At 33.9% G+C, this 11,654-nt stretch overlaps 2 long non-coding RNA genes across 2 annotated transcripts; both read left to right on the forward strand.

Annotated features, from left to right (window-relative positions):
* The first annotated feature begins 784 nt into the window (after nucleotides 1–784).
* LOC140172943 (uncharacterized) lies at nucleotides 785–5,046 on the forward strand. Its single transcript, XR_011874314.1, has 3 exons — nucleotides 785–1,459; nucleotides 1,581–1,775; nucleotides 4,829–5,046. It is a non-coding gene; the product is annotated as an uncharacterized lncRNA (long non-coding RNA).
* Nucleotides 5,047–6,482: 1,436 nt separating this feature from the next.
* LOC112754315 (uncharacterized) lies at nucleotides 6,483–11,255 on the forward strand. Its single transcript, XR_011874315.1, has 4 exons — nucleotides 6,483–7,157; nucleotides 7,279–7,473; nucleotides 10,528–10,585; nucleotides 10,972–11,255. It is a non-coding gene; the product is annotated as an uncharacterized lncRNA (long non-coding RNA).
* The last annotated feature ends 399 nt before the right edge of the window (nucleotides 11,256–11,654 follow it).

The raw sequence follows: 11,654 nt of genomic DNA on the forward strand, positions 1-11,654 counted from the left end.
AATTGTTTTAGAATGCTTTAAGTTTGAATCTTGTGATGGATATAGAGCTTAGGATTGCCTTTGGCGTCCCGGGGTCTTATATCCTACATCACTGGGCACTGTTACTGTAACAACCCTAGTTTTTGAAAATCAAATAATTAGTTATTTGTGATTTATTTTATTTGTTGATAATTTTATTTTAGGAAAATTATTTTGCTAAAGGTAACTAAATAGAGTTTCATGATAATTGAAGTTTAAATTAATTAGAATTTTTATATAATCTTTATTAGATATTTGGTATAATTGAAAATATAATTTTGATAATTGAAAAATAAGAAGAATTGTATAATTTAATTTAAATAAAATTCTATTTTGAATGAATTATGTTATTAATTTGAACTCTTAGGAATTAATTTACTAGAAATTATTAGATTAATTTTTATAAATACTTTATGTTTAAGCTAGTTAATATTTATACACAATTTTTATTATAATTGGTTATTTTATAAATTGAAATTAAAGTTTCGGAGATAGAAAAATAATAGAGATTTATATGATTTAATCTAGAAAATTGATATTTGAATTTAAATTGTACTTTACAAAATATAATTAACTTGTTCATTTTATAATGTAAATTAGAAATAATTGATTGAACTTAGAATTATGATGATAAATAATGTTCCTAAAAATTTTTAATAAAGTATATTTGATTTTAAAATTACTCTACCCTTCAATTTTATCAAAATATCTATTTATACCTATCCTTATTATTTTATAAAATCCCTAATTTCTAACCCTAATTCCCAAATTGAATCAGAAACCCTAATTCTCAAATCCCAGAAACCCTAACCCTAACTTCCTCACCCCTCAGCCACACCCCCAGTTTCCCCCTTTCCTTTCCTAAACGTAAAACTCATTCACACAGAACTGAAGAAGAAGCACACAAAGAGAGTGGGATCCGAGAGAAGAGGGAAGCGTCGCCGGAGGGGGCTTGGCACCGTCGCCGCCTTCGTTCGTCAGGCCCTGCTACGCCGTCGCCACCATCCCCAGCGTCGCCCAGCCTTACCCACGCTTCTGTGTCTGCTGTAACCCGTTCGTGGAGCTGCGAAGAGCATCATCGTTGCGCCCAACCCGTTTCGCCGCCGTCGCTGCTAGCGCTCATCGCAGGAAGTATTGCCGTCGCCGTCAGAGATCGGTGTTCCCTCACCGTTACTGCGTCGCTGTCGATAAAGCTTCTATCGCCGCCGTGAATTGCGAACAGAGGAGAGTGAGAGAGGCCGAAGATGCGAGAGAGAAGAGGTGATGAATGAAGTCGTCCCTGAAGCCTTGGCCGTCGCTACCAGAGGCGTGGAGGAAGGGAGGCAGAACCGTGAGATAGAGGATGCACTGTGACTATCATTGCTGCTGCGAGTGTGGTCCACCGTGAAGTTGCACGCCGCCATCGCCATCGGAAACCACCGTTGGAACTACCACTATTTTGGTAAACTTACCCTGTTTTTGAGTCTTCCTTGTCGCCCAATTTGTCTCTACTGTGAAGCCTGTCATTGAGACTATTTGTATTAAACAAAATTATCACTGTGAGTTACTCTGCACCGCCGCAGCTGCCACCGAGGTCATTGGTGCTTGTAAAGAGTGCTATTCTGGTTCTAAATTGATTAGTTCATGCCACTGTTGCTGCTGAGAAGTGATCAGAAATGGCACTGCTGTTAGTTTGGTTCAAGGTTGTTGTTGCCACTGCGAATTAAAAATAAAAGAAGGCTGTGTTGTGTTTGATTATCGAATTCCGGCTAGTCGAGGTAGGGGATTTAACGTTTTTAATTTAGAATGCCTAAAAAGTTAATTAGATAAGTGCAAATGGTTAATATTAGTTAAGGACTTCTTAATTTACATGAATGACTTGAAATGTGTTTGAGAATGGTTAGCTATTGCAATTTTTCTGAGTTATGATTTGAATTAAATATGGTAGTGGATGGTGATTAAGCTTGTGTTACTTACTGAATTGAAAATATGTTGAGTTACTTATTGAGAAAAACTGACATGTTGATGATTGATGAATTGGGTTTGAATTGTGATTGGTCAATGCTATGACTGATATTGGTTTTCTGATTTTAATGGATTTGTTGACAATTCTGATTTTATGTGATATTGCTAAATTGGTTGAAATGGGGTTGTGGTTACTTTGAATTATAATTGAAATTAGATGCGGTTGTGAAATGTGACTGAATTATTGATTCTGCGATGAATTGGTTGAGATTCTGATTTTGATGTAATTGTTGAAAATTCTGATTTTAGGTGATTATGCTAAATTGGTTAAGATGTGGCTATATTCTAATTATTGAGAATAAGTGCTTACTGTTGATTTTAGTTATCTAATATATATGAATGGCTGTGAATTTGACTTCTGACTGGCTAAAATTCATTTTGGTGGTTATTGAAGGATTAGAACTTAAAGGATTAAACTGTCTTGAGAACCTGATTTTCTGAAATAATATAGTAAATTTTAAGAGTATATAAATAATTTTGTAATGGTTAGACTAATTTTCTGTGTCATGATTTATTGATTCTGACTTGGCTGTGATTGTGGCCGGTTTCATGGTTGTAAGTGATTAATTGATGATATTGATTTTGATTTGAGGTTGTAACTGTTACCGATTTTCTGATTGTTTGGAATTACTGAGAATCCTGTTATTTGATTATGTTGAGCTGGTTGCCATAGGCTGGTTTGCTTGATGGTTGCAAATTGACTGAAATTCTGATCTTTGACGGATTTATATTGAATTAAATGATGTGCTGGTTATTTGATATATTGTAACGTTAGTGGATTTGGTTGGTGACTGATTGAAGAATGGTTTTGGAAAAAAATTAGTTATGAGTTTTTAAAGTTAGACTGGTTTACTTTTAAAATAAATGATGACTGGGTGAAATTCTGATTTTAATTGGTGAAAGGATGTTAGTTCTTAAACTGAATTATGATGAGATAATTATTGAGAATCTGTTATGGGAGTTGCTGATAAATGGATGGAGAATTGATTGAGTTTAATTTGAAAGGATTCTATAACTTATGAATTTAGTTACGAAATGATGAGATGAAAACTGGATTGTTGGATTATGTGAGAATTGCGAATTGTGGATTTTCTGGTTGCTTGAGAATCTTGTATTTGATAATTGTTGAGAAAGGATTGTTGAATTGTTGAGAAAGAGGGAACCCGTAAGGGTGGCTAAGTCTGAGTTTTAGGGGAGGTGCTGTCAAAATTTTATAAAATCTGAAGTTTTATTTGAAAAGTTATTTTAGAAGATTTGGATTTGGAAAAATGATTATTTAAGTTTTATTTAGTTAAGAAAAGAATAATTCTATTTTGAATTCAATTTACGAGAGAAAGGTTTATGTTTCAAAATTAAACTATTTAAGAAAGAAACTATGTTTTGAGATTGATTCAATATGAAAAGAATTATGTTTTAAGCTTGAAATAAAGGTTTACTTTTTAGAAGTTTGATGAATTTATAATATTTGAATTTGAATAGTAAAGAGAGAGATGATTTTTGAGTCTTTGTGAAGTTAGTGAACTTGAGAAAGAGTTCTATTCGATTATTTCCAAAGAGAGGTTATGTTTTGAAAAGTGTTTAATGAATTTAGAATAAATGATTTTTCTTGAGTCTTTCGATAGAAAACCAAACTGAAAAATAGTTTTAAAGTTGGCTTGAGTCAAGATTGCTAAAGTAGAGATTATGACTGGCTTGATGGTTAAGATTTTTATGGATAAATGCCTGAGAAAGTTAAGAAAGATTTAAGGAAAAATGTTAAGAACTCAAAGGGAAAAAGAGAATGACGAATTGATATGTGGATTGTTGCGTTTTAGAAAGGATAATGAAAATTGATAAAAGGCGGAAAAACCCCACGAACTGTTAGTTGTTTAACTACGGGGGAAAAGCCCACGAATTAATAATTGGTTAAAATCGGGAAGTACCCACGAACTGAATGATCATTGATCTCGGGGAAACCTATAGATTGTTATTTGTTTTATATGCGGGAAAAACCCACGGACTGATAATCATTGATTACGGGAATAACCCATGAATTGTTGTATGTTGATCTCGGGTATAACCCACGAACTGAAGATCACTATGTTATTGTGTATTGATCTCGGGTATAACCCACGAACTGAAGATCTCTATTTTGTTTGTGAATTGATCTCGGGGACGCCCACGAACTGAGATCACTGTTTCCCCTTGTGCGTATATTATGGGGTCGGGCTTTGTGCCGACTGCCGGTAGTCACGAAGGAGTGGTATTCTTACCACCGACACATATGCACTAAGGACACAAAGGGAAGCCATATCTGGGACTTGTTCCTAGGTAATGTCGGGCTGTAGGGTGTAAACCGACACGTGAGCTCATGGCCTGCTTAGGACAGACATGCATCATATTGGTTGTGCATTTGCTTTTGGTTGTGTTTGCTTGTATTACTTCTCTGCGATTGTGTTGTTTGTTTTATTGTGATTTGTTTGTCTGTTGAATTGAGTTTTTTACTTGTGCTAGTAGTCTGTGAATATATAGAACTGATTAATAACTGTTTGTTGTGACTGAGAATCAATTGTGACTGAGATTCAATTATGTGGCTAAAAGATATTTAATATGACAAATTGTGATTGAGATCTATTTTGGGTTTAGAAATTTAAAGAAAGTAATTATTTATCTAATGTAATATTAAAAAGTACTTCAAAAGGTTTGACTAAGATGGTTTATTAAGCAAAGTTAATTATTTGCATGTTAATCATTACTTTTACGGCATTCCCATTCCCTACTGAGAACGTGTGGTTTGTTCTCACCCCAAAATCTTCCACCCTTTTAGTGACACAGGTTTGAAGATTCAGTTTGAAGCTGCGGGCTATTCTAGAATTTATTTACGAGTTAAGTTTATGACTTGAGATTCTTTCATAGAATTCCCTCGCCCTTACTGCTTAAGGTTTTATTTTATGCAGAGTGATAAGAGTTGTACCTGAATTTTATTTAAATTCTTTTGTATAATATTACTATTATTAATAACTATGTGATTATTATTACTTGAAATGTTTGATATATGATTTTGATAAACAAAAGCAAAAATTTCTGGTATTTTTACTAAAATTGAATCGCGATATCGAACTAAAGGCTTAATAGTAAATAGTTAATAAAGGAAAGCAGGTTGGTAACTCCTTACTTTCTGTACGATCATGACGTACTGGGAGTTGGGTCGTTACAATATAGTATCAGAGCAGTTCGTTCTTGTTAGAGCCTTGGGAATGGACTGACTATGCTTCATTGCATACTCTGAGTGTCTGTCATGCTTTGTGAGTTGTTCTGGTAACAAGAGTTTGTGTTTTATATGCATGATTGGCTGATGATTAACGCTGTTAGTTTACCATTTCATATTTCATGGTATTAGGTCTGGCCAACTTAATACTAATGATTTATGTACATGGCAACACTAACAGGTTATCATAGACGAAATAGAAGTAATAGGTAATGCGATTCACGGGGTTTGGGAGCGTTAGAGGTTATGAAGTTAGCTTCAATTCGACGTATAATCTTTATTCGTGCCACATGAACTCGTGTCATCTTTTTTCTTCGTTGCTTTCATTGCCATCTTTTTCTCTAGTTTGATTGTTCCCAACCATACTCTGTCATTCTTATATACCTTTGCTTGTCTATGAATCTGACTCTTTGAATATTCATCTTTGATAATGCCTATGTTTCTGTTCATATATTCTGTTTTCTTTGATTTAAGTTTGAACTTATTTTATTCTAGCAATTTTCGAGGGCGAAAATTTTTCTAAGGTGGGTAGAATGTAACAACCATAGTTTTTGAAAATCAAATAATTAGTTATTTGTGATTTATTTTATTTGCTGATAATTTTATTTTAGGAAAATTATTTTGCTAAAGGTAAGTAAATAGAGTTTCATGATAATTGAAGTTTAAATTAATTAGAATTTTTATATAATCTTTTTTAGATATTTGGTATAATTGAAATTATAATTTTGATAATTGAAAAATAAGAAGAATTGTATAATTTAATTTAAATAAAATTCTATTTTGAATGAATTATGTTATTAATTTGAACTCTTAGGAATTAATTTACTAGAAATTATTAGATTAATTTTTATAAATACTTTATTTTTAAGCTAGTTAATATTTATACACAATTTTTATTATAATTGGTTATTTTATAAATTGAAATTAAAGTTTCGGAGATAGAAAAATAATAGAGATTTATATAATTTAATCTAGAAAATTGATATTTGAATTTAAATTGTACTTTACAAAATATAATTAACTTGTTCATTTTATAATGTAAATTAGAAATAATTAATTGAACTTAGCAATATGATGGTAAATAATGTTCCTAAAAATTTTTAATAAAGTATATTTGATTTTAAAATTACTCTACCCTTCAATTTTATCAAAATATCTATTTATACCTATCCTTATTATTTTATAAAATCCCTAATTTCTAACCCTAATTCCCAAATTGAATCAGAAACCCTAATTCTCAAATCCCAGAAACCCTAACCCTAACTTCCTCACCCCTCAGCCACACCCCCAGTTTCCCCCTTTCCTTTCCTAAACGTAAAACTCATTCACACAGAACTGAAGAAGAAGCACACAAAGAGAGTGGGATCCGAGAGAAGAGGGAAGCGTCGCCGGAGGGGGCTTGGCACCGTCGCCGCCTTCGTTCGTCAGGCCCTGCTACGCCGTCGCCACCATCCCCAGCGTCGCCCAGCCTTACCCACGCTTCTGTGTCTGCTGTAACCCGTTCGTGGAGCTGCGAAGAGCATCATCGTTGCGCCCAACCCGTTTCGCCGCCGTCGCTGCTAGCGCTCATCGCAGGAAGTATTGCCGTCGCCGTCAGAGATCGGTGTTCCCTCACCGTTACTGCGTCGCTGTCGATAAAGCTTCTATCGCCGCCGTGAATTGCGAACAGAGGAGAGTGAGAGAGGCCGAAGATGCGAGAGAGAAGAGGTGATGAATGAAGTCGTCCCTGAAGCCTTGGCCGTCGCTACCAGAGGCGTGGAGGAAGGGAGGCAGAACCGCGAGATAGAGGATGCACTGTGACTATCATTGCTGCCGCGAGTGTGGTCCACCGTGAAGTTGCACGCCGCCATCGCCATCGGAAACCACCGTTGGAACTACTACTATTTTGGTAAGCTTACCCTGTTTTTGAGTCTTCCTTGTCGCCCAATTTGTCTCTACTGTGAAGCCTGTCATTGAGACTGTTTGTATTAAACAAAATTATCACTGTGAGTTACTCTGCACCACCGCAGCTGCCACCGAGGTTGTTGGTGCTTGTCAAGAGTGCTATTCTAGTTCTGAATTGATTAGTTCATGCCACTGCTGCTGCTGAGAAGTGATCAGAAATGTCACTGCTGTTAGTTCGGTTCAAGGTTGTTGTTGCCACAGCAAATTAAAAATAAAAGAAGGCTGTGTTGTGTTTGATTATCGAATTCTGGCTAGTCGAGGTAGGGGATTTAACATTTTTAATTTAGAATGCCTAAAAAGTTAATTAGATAAGTGCAAATGGTTAATATTAGTTAAGGACTTCTTAATTTACATGAATGACTTGAAATGTGTTTGAGAATCATTAGCTATTGCAATTTTTCTGAGTTATGATTTGAATTAAATATGGTAGTGGATGGTGATTAAGCTTGTGTTACTTACTGAATTGAAAATATGTTGAGTTACTTATTGAGAAAAACTGACATGTTGATGATTGATGAATTGGGTTTGAATTGTGATTGGTCAATGCTATGACTGATATTGGTTTTCTGATTATAATGTATTTGTTGACAATTTTAATTTTATGTGATATTGCTGAATTGGTTGAAATGGGGTTGTGGTTACTTTGAATTATAATTGAAATTAGATGCGGTTGTGAAATGTGACTGGATTATTGATTCTGCGATGAATTGGTTGAGATTCTGATTTTGATGTAATTGTTGAAAATTCTGATTTTAGGTGATTATGCTAAATTGGTTAAGATGTGGCTATATTCTAATTATTGAGAATAAGTGCTTACTGTTGATTTTAGTTATCTAATATATATGAATGGCTATGAATTTGACTTCTGACTGGCTGAAATTCATTTTGGTGGTTATTGAAGGATTAGAACTTAAAGGATTAAACTGTCTTGAGAACCTGATTTTCTGAAATAATATAGTAAATTTTAAGAGTATATAAATAATTTTGTAATGGTTAGACTAATTTTCTGTGTCATGATTTATTGATTCTGACTTGGCTGTGATTGTGGCCGGTTTCATGGTTGTAAGTGATTAATTGATGATATTGATTTTGATTTGAGGTTGTAACTGTTACCGATTTTCTGATTGTTTGGAATTACTGAGAATCCTGTTATTTGATTATGTTGAGCTGGTTGCCATAGGCTGGTTTGCTTGATGGTTGCAAATTGACTGAAATTCTGATCTTTGACGGATTTATATTGAATTAAATGATGTGCTGGTTATTTGATATATTGTAACGTTAGTGGATTTGGTTGGTGACTGATTGAAGAATAGTTTTGGAAAAAAATTAGTTATGAGTTTTTAAAGTTAGACTGGTTTACTTTTAAAATAAATGATGACTGGGTGAAATTCTGATTTTAATTGGTGAAAGGATGTTAGTTCTTAAACTGAATTATGATGAGATAATTATTGAGAATCTGTTATGGGAGTTGCTGATAAATGGATGGAGAATTGATTGAGTTTAATTTGAAAGGATTCTATGACTTATGAATTTAGTTACGAAATGATGAGATGAAAACTGGATTGTTGGATTATGTGAGAATTGCGAATTGTGGATTTTCTGGTTGCTTGAGAATCTTGTATTTGATAATTGTTGAGAAAGGATTGTTGAATTGTTGAGAAAGAGGGAACTCGTAAGGGTGGCTAAGTCCGAGTTTTAGGGGAGGTGCTGTCGAAATTTTATAAAATCTAAAGTTTTATTTGAAAAGTTATTTTAGAAGATTTGGATTTGGAAAAATGATTATTTAAGTTTTATTTAGTTAAGAAAAGAATAATTCTATTTTGAATTCAATTTACGAGAGAAAGGTTTATGTTTCAAAATTAAACTATTTAAGAAAGAAACTATGTTTTGAGATTGATTCAATATGAAAAGAATTATGTTTTAAGCTTGAAATAATGGTTTACTTTTTAGAAGTTTGATGAATTTATAATATTTGAATTTGAATAGTAAAGAGAGAGATGATTTTTGAGTCTTTGTGAAGTTAGTGAACTTGAGAAAGAGTTCTATTCGATTATTTCCAAAGAGAGGTTATGTTTTGAAAAGTGTTTAATGAATTTAGAATAAATGATTTTTCTTGAGTCTTTCGATAGAAAACCAAACTGAAAAGTAGTTTTAAAGTTGGCTTGAGTCAAGATTGCTAAAGTAGAGATTATGACTGGCTTGATGGTTAAGATTTTTATGGATAAATGCCTGAGAAAGTTAAGAAAGGTTTAAAGAAAAATGTTAAGAACTCAAAGGGAAAAAGAGAATAACGAATTGATATGTGGATTGTTGCATTTTAGAAAGGATAATGAAAAGTGATAAAAGATGGAAAAATCCCACGAACTGTTAGTTGTTTAACTACGGGGGAAAAGCCCACGAATTGATAATTGGTTAAAATCGGGAAGTACCCACGAACTGAATGATCATTGATCTCGGGGAAACCTATAGATTGTTATTTATTTTATATGCGGGAAAAACCCACGGACTGATAATCATTGATTATGGGAATAACCCATGAATTGTTGTATGTTGATCTCGGGTATAACCCACGAACTGAAGATCACTATGTTATTGTGTATTGATCTCGGGTATAACCCACGAACTGAAGATCTCTGTTTTGTTTGTGAATTGATCTCAGGGACGTCCACGAACTGAGGATCACTGTTTCCCCTTGTGCGTATATTATGGGGTCGGGCTTTGCACCGACTGCTGGTAGTCACGAAGGAGTGGTATTCTTACCACCGACACATATGCACTAAGGACACAAAGGGAAACCATATCTGGGACTTGTTCCTAAGTATTGTCGGGCTGTAGGGTGTAAACCGACACGTGAGCTCATGGCCTGCTTAGGACAGACATGCATCATATTGGTTGTGCATTTGCTTTTGGTTGTGTTTGCTTGTATTATTTCTCTGCGATTGTGTTGTTTGTTTTATTGTGATTTGTTTGTCTGTTGAATTGAGTTTCTTACTTGTGCTAGTAGTCTGTGAATATATAGAACTGATTAATAACTGTTTGTTGTGACTGAGAATCAATTGTGATTGAGATTCAATTATGTGGCTAAAAGATATTTAATATGACAAATTGTGATTGAGATCTATTTTGGGTTTAGAAATTTAAAGAAAGTAATTATTTATCTAAAGTAATATTAAAAAGTACTTCAAAAGGTTTGACTAAGATGGTTTATTAAGCAAAGTTAATTATTTGCACGTTAATCATTACTTTTACGGCATTCCCATTCCCTACTGAGAACGTGTGGTTTGTTCTCACCCCAAAATCTTCCACCCTTTCAGTGACACAGGTTTGAAGATTCAGTTTGAAGCTGCGGGCGATTTTAGAATTTATTTATGAGTTAAGTTTATGACTTGAGATTCTTTCATAGAATTCCCTCGCCCTTACTGCTTAAGGTTTTATTTTATGCAGAGGGATAAGAGTTGTACCTGAATTTTATTTAAATTCTTTTGTATAATATTACTATTATTAATAACTATGTGATTATTATTACTTGAAATGTTTGATATATGATTTTGATAAACAAAAGCAAAAATTTCTGGTATTTTTACTAAAATTGAATCGCGATATCGAACTAAAGGCTTAATAGTAAATAGTTATTAAAGGAAAGCAGGTTTGTAATTCTTTACTTTCGGTACGATCATGACGTACTGGGAGTTGCGTCATTACAGTTACCATACTGAGAACCTCCAGTTCTTATACCATATTTCTATTGTGTTTTTCAGATGCAGGTCACAACCCACCTCGGTGAGTTATTTTGGATGGTGACAGAAGTGGAGGATTCTGGATTCTTTTGGATTCTTTTTGTTTTATCTTGTTTATACATCTCTCTTTTGTATTTTGTTTATCCTAGAGGCTTGTATTATGAGAGAAAAACTTGCATAAGCTGTTTTTAAACAGTTGTAATTCTGTATGGTTTTGTATACTGGTATTTGGCTAGCCGGCTTAAACTCTGCGAGTCGAGGCTAGTTTCCTATGATATTATATAATTATATATTGTTATATCTCATCTGTTTCTTGTGCCTTAAGATAGTAGCTTCGTTAGTACGTTTTGCGCTTTTGAAATCCTGTTTTTGAGCTATATCTTTCATTGGGCTTCTAGATTATATTATTTCTTCTATATATTATACGTATGAGCTTTAGAAATGTCGTAATCTCTGATTAACCTTTGCTTTACGGTGCAAGGTAAGGCTTAGGGTAATTAGGGTGTTACATTTAGTGGTATCAGAGCGGTTCGTCCTCGTGAGCATGAGGGATGGACCGATTGTGCTTCATTGCATACTCTGTGTGTCTTTTCTTTGACGCTATTAGGTTATCTACTTGATATGTTCATAGCATGCTTGTTTGTGAGTTCCTGTTTGGGATAATTGAAGCACTAGACTTTTGATATTGAGACTGATCACCTTGA

Source organism: Arachis hypogaea, chromosome 16 (assembly GCF_003086295.3).
Source record: "Arachis hypogaea cultivar Tifrunner chromosome 16, arahy.Tifrunner.gnm2.J5K5, whole genome shotgun sequence".
NCBI classification, from domain to species: Eukaryota; Viridiplantae; Streptophyta; class Magnoliopsida; order Fabales; family Fabaceae; genus Arachis; species Arachis hypogaea.